At 42.0% G+C, this 6,883-nt stretch overlaps 1 long non-coding RNA gene across 1 annotated transcript; it reads left to right on the forward strand.

Moving 5' to 3' along the window:
- Positions 1 to 91: 91 nt before the first annotated feature.
- LOC133726893 (uncharacterized) lies at positions 92 to 2,438 on the forward strand. Its single transcript, XR_009854938.1, has 2 exons — positions 92 to 1,119; positions 1,878 to 2,438. It is a non-coding gene; the product is annotated as an uncharacterized LOC133726893 (long non-coding RNA).
- Positions 2,439 to 6,883: the final 4,445 nt, after the last annotated feature.

Raw genomic sequence — 6,883 nt, forward strand, 5'->3', positions numbered from 1 at the left:
TATATATATAATATATATATATATATATATATATATATATATATATATATATATAATATATATATATATATATATATATTCTTTTGCATGATCTATGCACTTGTAAGTGTGCTGGAAAGTATTGGAGGGAATTACCGAGGGTGAGTATAGGTTTTAATATTTCATTGTCTTTAAAAAATGATTTCATTAAAATTCGAGGGTTTTAGGTTTCTATGGTTTCGTCGTAGACAAAACAAGAGAAGGTGGAGAACCCATCCATTGCTAAGTCATTCGTTCTGCCATACTGTTGAAATCTATTGTTCCTCCTGAGTAACGAGTGTTGGCTTGGGTTATTGGTTCAGAAGAGAAGTACTGCTGCTTGTCTTTTCCCTCATTGGTCTAGGGTTTAGGGTTTAGAACCCATCCTGTTTGTTTTTATAATGTTCAGTTGCATTGGCTTAGTGGAGAAGGGGGCTTACAGTCTTAAGTTGGGAAAAATCAATTTGTGGCCTTATGTGTAAAATGCAAGTTTCTTGGAGGGAGATAAAAGGGACTGGTGCTGTGCAGATGCTGTAAGGCTGTACTCTGGGTCATTTGGATGGAGAGAAATAAGTGATATTTATTTTAGTTTGACATATTTTTTTAATGTGAAGGGGATGAAAAGGAGCTTTTGAGGGGAAAAGGTTCAATTTTGGGATCAACATTTGACTATTGGCATAAGAATGGGAGTTACTTTCGACCTCAGCTGAATTACAGCAAACCAATGTGGAAATTCTAACTCTAGGGACTAAAATTGTAAATTGGCATACAATCTCTTGTTTGAAATTTGATTTCTAAAACTAAATTTTTTGTTGTCCCAAAGAAAAAGTTATCTGCCATATACAGACTTACACGTAGAAAATATGTGGTCAAATTTTTTTACTTATACTTTTTTTTTTTTTAACTATTATTGTGCCATGGCTTTACATCCATATGGAACTTAACTTTGCCGCTAAAGAATTATTTTACATTACTTCTTGATAGGTTCACAAATGTGCCACTATTTTGCAACAATTGGCAGCAATATGCAGTTTAAGTGAGAGCACAACCGGCAAGGCTATTCTTTGTTGGGAATCTTTGCATGGATGGTTGCAGTCAGCGGTCTCTCTCTCTCTCTCTCTCTCTACACACACACACACACACACACACACACATACATACAATGCGAGGAACTTCAAGTGAGGATATGTAATAATTCTCCTTCTTAGGGCACCTTAAGATGTAGTTCAATGATCAGAACAATGGATTCACGTCCCTTCAAGAATCATCTTACAAAAGATAGCAATTTGGATAATTGAATCTCATTGAGGGTGGGTTTACACTGTGTTAACTTTTCTTAAAAAGGTGGATCTCTCTTCAGAAGGTTCTGGACTGCTTATATATGTTTGAGTCCCTTCTCAAGAGGATCCCTCTTTTTGGGAAAGAACGGAATAATTGTTGGGGGCTACCCTGTACTGTGGTTTAAGAACTGTTTACTTTTTAGGTTTGCATCCATGCAAAAAATCAACAAAATTCCTTTAATAAAAAAAAAAAATCAACAAAATTGGGAATTCTTTGCCCATTTAGTTATTCTCATGACTACAGCGTTTATCAAACATTGTGTGTGTTTATTTGATCATGGTTGGATGACTAAATCGTTTCCGATATAGCTTATAGTGCACACACACACACACATCTGTCACACGCGCGCACACGTCTTCGATCTTTATCTGTATTGGTCTAAACTAATGAAAACATACACATCAATAACCAGATCCCTGCCCTGCAATTTTAATGTAGATAGTTTTGCAACCATGCCCATTTAGTTTTGTATAATTCTTCAGATGCGGACAGATTGTCTAATGTTTTAGTTATACCAGGTCCAGGCTCTTCCTGCTGAATACCTGAAGCAAGGGGAACTTGAAACTTTAGTGCCGGTTTGGTCTAAGGCCCTTGCCGGTGCAGCCTCAGATTATATCCAGAGCAGAAGTTGTGATGGAGGGCATAACAATTATGGTCACATGCAAGGGAAAGGTGGAAGAGTTTTGAAGCGTTTAGTCCGTGAATTTGCTGATAGCCACCGCAATATTCCAAACTTGACTTGATGACTGCACAAATTTAGGTATATCAATTTTTATCTGCAGCTGATTCGCTGTTGGGGCCTTATGATTCATTGACAGCAGCTGGTACAATACGTTGCATTTGTAAAGTGCTGGGTTTTTTTCAGGCTTCCCAATACGTAACTAATTTTCTGTACAGCGATCCTTGCCCAATTTTGACAGGAACAAAGCAAGACGGGATGATTATTCTGATTGTTCTAAGTTTTTTTCATGATCAAGTTAGTCAAAATAGGATCAGCTCGAGATGACAATATGAGCTTTGTAAAAAAAGAAAAAAGTGAGATGAAATCATGATTATTACAAATAGCATAATTGCATAAAGGTGATGCCTTTATATATATATATATATATATATATAGATATATATATATATTTATGATGAAATCGGGGGCCTGAAATTTTAGATGTAATTGAACCCAGTTCATCTACCAAGCAAACAAAATGATAGGGGTGTGATAAATCGGCGGCTTGATATTTTAGATGTACATGAACCCAATCCGATTCATTTGTGTGATTGTGTGTAACCTAATTTTTTATTTTTTGTTTGTTGTACATTTTAAGGGTGGCAAGTGGGATCCTTCTTGACAAGTAAAATGTTAAGTTACAAACCTGTGCTGAAAATTCAGAGTTTACTCATTTCTTGGATGCCCCAATTGGGTCGTCGAATTGGGGCAACGTAATGGAGATTGGTGTTGAATCTCCAATTCGTCTCCTCAGCAAGGACACATGGAAGACACGGTGTAATTTGAGTTGGCAGGCAATTGCAGCCGATAAGCAACGGTTCCAATCTTCTCAATTCCAATCCCGTCATCACTTTGTCTCAAGGCGTCGACACTGTCTTCGCTATTGTCTGAAACCTCTTTTTCCCTAGCACGACGAGCAAATTGGTGCTCATTTCGCCGGGCTGCCATAGGTGGCGGAGAAATAGTTCGCAAAGGGGTAATATCTAGCGGTTCCTCCAAGCTACCTCGTGCACCTCCTGCAGAAGTAGGACGACGCAACGAATCAATAAAACCCCTCTCCGACGAATTAAGCGACGACACGTCCGATTCTTCACTACTTGAGATATCGATAACGGCCGGCATGCCACACAAACACTCTAAACCTAGAAGTTAGCAGTCAAGTTAGATCTAAACTTGCCCTATGCCATCAACCACAAGAATTCATTCAAGGACAGTCACTCCAAAATCCCAGAAAGTCCCCAAAAAGTCCCAGAAAAGGCCAGAAACCCTCAGACCCTCAAGCACAAAAACCACAAACATATCTTTTCCACACAAATGAAGCAAATGCATTCACACAAACTAGACCAAAAGAAAAACATAAGAAAACCCAGAAACATAGAGCATACCTCAAATTCGCAGAAACAAGCACGAAAGAACGACGAAGCATACCAACCACGAACCAAGCGCGATCACCTTCACTCCCCTTCAAATTCTTTTCCTCTTTTCCTCCACTCGTTCAGTGGTGCTCCCAGATCCTCTCTCTGGCTCTCTCTCACTCGGCGAAGAATGCAAAAGCACGGAATAGGGCAAAGTGAATGAACTCAACTTCGGTTCCCCCTTAAATACAAACTCTGGCGACAAATCTCAGCCGTCTCCGAAAAAATAACAGCCCGCCATGATCATGCCATGTGCGCCCATTAACCGAGACGACGCCTCGGTAAAAATGACGTGCTCATAAATGCAACATTTATGATGAAGCGACAACGGCTGCGAAACGACATTTTCGCGCACGCCATCCCTATCAACAACCCCCACGTGTCACCTACGTTGTCAGAGGATCATGCAGAATCTGGCCAAATAACCCCAAATTTCAAAAAATCACCGCCATAGTCACTCCTTTTCAGCTAAGTAACCTCATCTCCCACTAATTAGCCTTATCCTCCGCTATTTTGAGCATTAACACTAACCTTATGCTATTTTTGGGCCTAAGGCCCAAGCCCAAACTATTTCCAAAAGTCTTTAGCTGAACAAGGGTCGCGAAAAATTATCCCGTCCAAAAGTGACGTTCAGAATTTCACGGGGTCTACATAGACCCCTAGCAATCCAGTCACGAGAACCCCGAGAGCCCCCACTAGTCGATCTCGAGCGTGCCGTCAACCCGAGACCTCTTGCCTCCGCGAGTATCAATACTAACACCCACCGGGGGACTCCCAAGACGAAGTTGCGAAGCAGCCCTCTTCCTCAACCCAGCTCCGTCAGTCCGAGAGCAAGTCTCTGACACACGGGTCCCATCCACTTCACCAGCCTGAACATAGGTCTCCATCTCGGCAACTTGAGTACCCCTGACATCGCCCTCTCCAACCTCTTGACGAACCTCAGGAACCTCGGCAGCAGGAGTCGCATCACCAACGGCTTGGCTTGTCACCTCAGCTTCCCCACTGTCGACAGTAATGACTTCTCGCGACACCAGACCACCGATATCGTCACCAAAAACAGCGTCCAGCTGCTCTAACACAACATCTTATACCAGGAGGACCCTGGCACTAGTATCGCTCTGGCGCCGTTCAGCTTCATCGAATAGCTCCTCAACGGAGATCTCCACTTCAACCCCTGGCTCCGATGGCTCATTCACGGCACCACGCTCCACCCCTCCCATCGATACTTGAAGGGACTGCCTCGCGCCTTCTTGAATCTCAGGGGACTGGCGCTCCCCAACGGGTACCAGGGCAGGCTGTCTAACCTCACCTCCCCGCTCCCGAGAATGAGTCCCCACCTCGGCACCCGACTCTTGGTGGCCCTGACCTGCATGCCCCTCAGCACCTGCCTGCTCCTCGGCTTGCCTGTTGAGGTACTCCAACACACTGTCGGGAAATCTCTGGTACATCTCATCTAGCAGCAGCATGTTCATTCGGTGATCAGTCACACGTACATTCTTATCAGGAAACTCCACGTCACACCACCTCGCCGTCTTCGACTCTCGCAACAACTCCTTGATAATGGCATCGGTATCCACCTCAGCGTATGGAGCATCGCTCTTGCTAGCGGCCTCGCTAGGCATATCCGCTACAAAACGAATAAACAATGTTAGCGAGATATAAATGAATGAACGATCGGACATCGTAAACAATGAAAAACAGCCCCACCCGGACGCTTCCGCAGCTCGAACCTCTCATGTTACGTCCCGTATCTCAATTTACCGGTCTACTAGTCATTTGGATGGTAAACAGGAATTACTTTCACTTTTACTTTGTTTTAATACTGTTAGTGGCCCTAAATAGTTGACTTTTTGTTTGGGTCAAAATTTGAGAAAATTTCCTTCATGAAAGTTGTAGAGAATGTTAAACCGAGCGCGTGTATATGTGGTTCGTAAAAATCAGAGTTCGTATGCGAAACTTATAAGCGAAAGATTAAAGTTACTGTTCATGGTTACTGTTCATGGTAACTTTCTATAAATATCCGAGTTACTGTGGTTGATTTCCATTTTCGGAAATCTCCCGAATTTTCTCTCTCTTCTTCCCCGACTTTCCTTCCCCTTCTGCCGTTTTCTTCCACCGGCGAATTCTTCCGTTTCCGGCCACCCCACGACGGAATCCGGGCACCGGCAGGCTCACCTCCTCCTCCTTGTCATGCCTGGGGTGGTATTTTGCGGTGGCTCGGCCGGAGGAGCTCGGAATTGAGCTGCGAAGTTTACTGTAGCAAAATGAAGGTTTCGTCGATTCCGGCCACCAAACCACCGTCGAAGGTGCGGTTTTTGCCAATGATCATTTTGCCCCTAGCCTTGAGCCACGATTTGCAGTGTAGAGGGAGAATTGATCGAAACCCGATCCTAGGGTTCTTGGAATTTCTGGGTTTTCTTCACCGGCCAAATTCGATCACTTAAATGTAAAATTGGAACATGTTGTAGTTATGAAAATTGTTGGGTCTGTTGAGTAGGTGGTGCTGCCAAAATTTGGCGGCCATTGGATGTGGTGGCCACCGGCGCGTGAGCCCCACGCGCCGCCACTGTGGGTGGCGCGTGGAGGCGTGTAGGGCAGTGTTTTAATTCTAGTTTTTAGCCCATTAAATTCTATAATTGTTTTAGAGCTTGTATATGAAATTTGGTGAATTTTGGAGAAGCTTGGAATTAATTATGAATTTTTGAAGTTTAGGGTTTCGATTATCGAATTATGAGAATCCGACCGTCGGATATCTCTCGGTTCTGCCTTGGAACCTTTAAATTAACGAATTGGTATTAGTGGTATAATTTGGGTTGAATCCGAGGAGAAGTGGAGATATAATTATGAGGAATTGATTTTAGGAATCGTATTATTTTGTTGAATAACTATTCACAGAATATAATTGTGTACAGGGCGACGTACCGAGCTATTGCTCGATGAAGGAACTCGTATGCGTGATCGTCGGAATAGTACTGTGAGTGGACTTTTGTTTTAAATAATGATGCATGCAATTATTTTGAAAATTATTGATTTATTTAATTATCGTTTTAATTATCGAGCATGATATTTTGTCTTGGATTATAATTTGACATTGATTTTTCATGAGTTTTGGATATGAACTTATTATGCTCGGATTTAGATTTATGAGTTGTTTTTGAGAATATGAATTGATTTTTCAGAAATTGATTATAATTATTATTTGAAATTCTGATATTGTGATTTTCGACGAATTATTTTTCCGAGGTGATTTCCGGAATTCCATATTTATTTTCATTCGTCAATTTGAGATTTCTGAAAGATTTTCGAAATGGGATTTCGATAGAATTATTTCTTGTTTATTTATCGACTTTCGGTTTTGGCATTGGGAATGCCTCGATGATGATTTTGG

Source organism: Rosa rugosa, chromosome 1, assembly GCF_958449725.1.
Source record: "Rosa rugosa chromosome 1, drRosRugo1.1, whole genome shotgun sequence".
Taxonomy (NCBI): domain Eukaryota; kingdom Viridiplantae; phylum Streptophyta; class Magnoliopsida; order Rosales; family Rosaceae; genus Rosa; species Rosa rugosa.